The sequence below is a fragment of the Sceloporus undulatus genome, chromosome 1, assembly GCF_019175285.1.
Source record: "Sceloporus undulatus isolate JIND9_A2432 ecotype Alabama chromosome 1, SceUnd_v1.1, whole genome shotgun sequence".
Classification (NCBI taxonomy): Eukaryota; Metazoa; Chordata; class Lepidosauria; order Squamata; family Phrynosomatidae; genus Sceloporus; species Sceloporus undulatus.
In genome coordinates, this window is record NC_056522.1 from 220,041,943 (window position 1) to 220,045,395 (window position 3,453).

The 3,453-nt window shown below is 46.0% G+C and overlaps 1 long non-coding RNA gene across 1 annotated transcript in view; it reads right to left on the reverse strand.

Annotated features, from left to right (window-relative positions):
- Positions 1 to 221: 221 nt before the first annotated feature.
- Positions 222 to 3,453, reverse strand: part of LOC121926692 — a 42,103-nt gene continuing 38,871 nt past the window's right edge. The window contains exon 5 of the long non-coding RNA XR_006103105.1: positions 222 to 379. This is a non-coding gene — a long non-coding RNA (uncharacterized LOC121926692). The remainder of the gene's footprint in view (positions 380 to 3,453) is intronic.

A 3,453-nucleotide genomic window follows, 5' to 3' on the forward strand; every position in this document is an offset into this window, starting at 1 on the left:
TGTGCATTTCTGAATGTGTATGTATATATTTGTCTAGGTATATATGTGTCCATGTCTCTGTGTATATATATATATATATTTATATATATTCACACATATGAAATCACATATGCTCTGTGTCTGGTGGTGTATATATACATTTATATATGTATGCATGTATATCTGGCAGTTTAGTAAATAGATAGACCAAAAATCATAATTAAAATCTTTTATTTAACGATTGCTTGTCTCCCGGGCTTTTGTACAAGTTGGTGCCGGGGAAGTTCGGAAGAACACACTGAGGATAGACCAGGCAAGATGTTCCCCCAAGCAAGTACAGCAAAAAGCGGGAGTCCCAACTTCAGATGCTGCAGTGTCCAGAAATGTCATCCCCAGCGTGCTGCAGGATCAGAAAAGAAAGGCAAACAAAGAAATATTACTTAATATCATACCCAGAAACACTCATACATGTACAGGAAGGTCTACAGGCGGGTAGATAACTATAGCTAGGAGCAATCATATATATGCACATACTAGCTATGGGAGGATTGTTCACATGGGGTTCACCATTTCCATCCTATGAGGCTGAGAGAGTGTGACTTGTCCAAGGGCTTTCTCTGGGAGGGTTGCAGGTCAAATTAAGGGGGCAGATAGGGGGCCTAGGAGAAGGCAGTGTATGATGGGATCGGTGGCAGGCAGAAGGAGAGGTGTAGAAGGGCCCCTGGGGGAAGGCAGTGGATGATGGGATTGGTGGCAGGTAGAAGGAGAGGTACAGATGGACACCCTGGGAGAAGGCAGTGGATGATGGGATCGGTGGCAGGTAGAAGGAGAGGTTCAGATGGGCCCCTGGGGGAGGCAGTGGATGATGGGACTGGTGGCAGGCAGAAGGAGAGGTGCAGATGGACACCTTGGGAGAAGGCAGTGGATGATGGGATCGGTGGCAGGTAGAAGGAGAGGTTCAGATGGGCCCCTGGGGGAGGCAGTGAATGATGGTACGGGTGGCAGGCAGAAGGAGAGGTGCAGATGGACACATTGGGAGAAGGCAGTGGATGATGGGACTGGTGGCAGGCAGAAGGAGAGGTGCAGATGGACACCTTGGGAGAAGGCAGTGGATGATGGGATCAGTGGCAGGTAGAAGGAGAGGTTCAGATGGGTCCCACGAAGAAGGCAGGGGATGATGGGATGGGTTGCACACCGAAGGAGAGGAGCAGAAAGAACATTGGAAGACCCCCCCCCCCCATCACAAGTGGGTAAATTTAAACCCCACTTTGCAGACAAACCCCTGGAAGGACTGCAAGCTTACCTTCCCTCTGCACCAAGAGCACTCCTCCCCTGGCTTCCCTGGAACCGGCAAGAGGAAAGACCCACCGGAAGGAAAAGTGGGGCAAATTGCAACAGGGCATCATGGGAGAGTTGGAATCTGGGGGTCTTGCGACGGCGTTCAGGACTGGGAATTCACACCAGACCCATTCGCACTGGGATCAAACAGAGCCCCAATCCGGATATTGCCAATCCACTTATTAAGTGCACTCGCCAACACGCGCCAAAAAGAGGAGCCAGTACACACTCAGTTCGGAAGCCCTGCGGAAGGGGCGCACTTTGCACAAATGCGGATTGGGCAATTCGAATCCAGGTATGAAAGTACATTCGCATTAGCACGCGAATTCAAATCGCCCAGTACGCAAAAGCCCCAGTTCCACGCGGCAGAGACCCTGTCTGATAAACACCGAAGTTCCACTATGCTGCCTAGCCCTAGGCTCAAGCTAACACCACAATCATCACACAACACAAGACCATCTCCACTGTTCTCCTTTCTTTCCCACCTTCTGGGCTGGTCAGGAGAAGCAGGAAGAGAATGGAAAAGTAAAGTGGCAATGCTATCCCCAAGCAGTAGCAACTGGAGCCTATGGGATGGGATGAGATTTCTGCCAGTGCTAGTATTCTTGCATGGTTTCCTCCTTCATTGCCACTACTGCATTTTAATTTACCCGTTGACCTGTGACAATAGAGGAATTCAGGATTTACTGCTTCAACTGGCCCAACCAGCCAGGATATTTTTATTCCCTTCAATACTGGATTTTTCAGGTTTTCCGAGACAGATGGCAACCCTACACACAATGCCACACCCACACCAGAAGTCAGAGGGTATCTGGGAGGCTCACAAATTCAGATTGCTTCAGAAATAAGCCACACAGTATCTCACCTTTTAGAAAGTATCTCCACTTAATTCCCTTTCCAGTCCCAATGCAATAGCATTGAAATATGGCAGTTAAAGCAATGTCAAAGTGTGTTATTTCTGGAGAGCAGACACAGCCTTTGTCTCTGGAGCATAAAAAACCAGACATATTCTGTGACATTCTTTCAAATATTTAAAGTTTAAAATTAAAGTATTTAATGTCACCTCTCAGCTGTGTGAGTCTAAGCACTACATGGAAGTATCATTGTAGGACAGTCACCTTTAAGAGAATTCTGACTGGGAGGGCCTAATATATGAAACAAAACATCACTTGCTGATCGTGTACTGTTAGGTATGTGACTGAGTGCAGATGTACAGAGTATAATACAGTGCTACCTCGGGTTACGAAATTAATTCGTTCCGCCGCTCCGTTCGTAACCCGAGTAATTTCGCAACCCGAAAAGGCTTTCCGTTAGCGCTGGAAAGCCGCTAGCCGCGCTTTGCGTTTGAATTTCGCGCCGAAAAAAATTTCGTAACCCGAAAAAAACATCGTATCCCGGAACAGTTTTTTCCAATCTAACTTTTTCGTATCCCGGAAATTTCGTAACGCGATCAATTCGTATCCTGGGGTACCACTGTATGCAAAAATTATAATGCACCTATATACATGCTTCAAGAATCACAAGCCTATAACCTTGACCAGGAAGCTGGAACAATCAGTGGCTACATATTTTAAGATGGAGCACCACAACCTTTCTGATTCACCAGTGTTTGCAACTGACATTCCATCTGTTATTCAATTATTTTTTAGAAATGGAAACATTTGTGGATTCATTGATTAAGAATCTTAAAACCACATGGCTTCAACCTGGTGGATCACACTTATAATATTATCATCCACTTTCAAACACTCCATCTTCTACATTCTTAACTACCACTTTGGATGCTGCTCACATTTATTATCAGCAGCTACAGAAGGCAGAAATACATTTTGCTACAATGCTTTCAGAGTTCTGTCACTCTACTATAGGTACAAGTATAGGCATAGGTATAGATATTGAGAGCCAGTGTGGCATAATGATTTCAGTGTTGCACTGTGACTCTGGACACCAGGGTTCAGTTTCCAGTTCAGCCATGAAATTCACTAGGTGACCCTGGGCAAGTCATATGCTCTCAGCCTCAGGGGAAGGCAATGACAAACCTCCTCTGAACAAATCTTGCCAAGAAAACCCCGTAATAGGTTCACTTAGGGCTTGCCATAAATTGGAAACAACTTGAAGGCACACAACAACTACAAC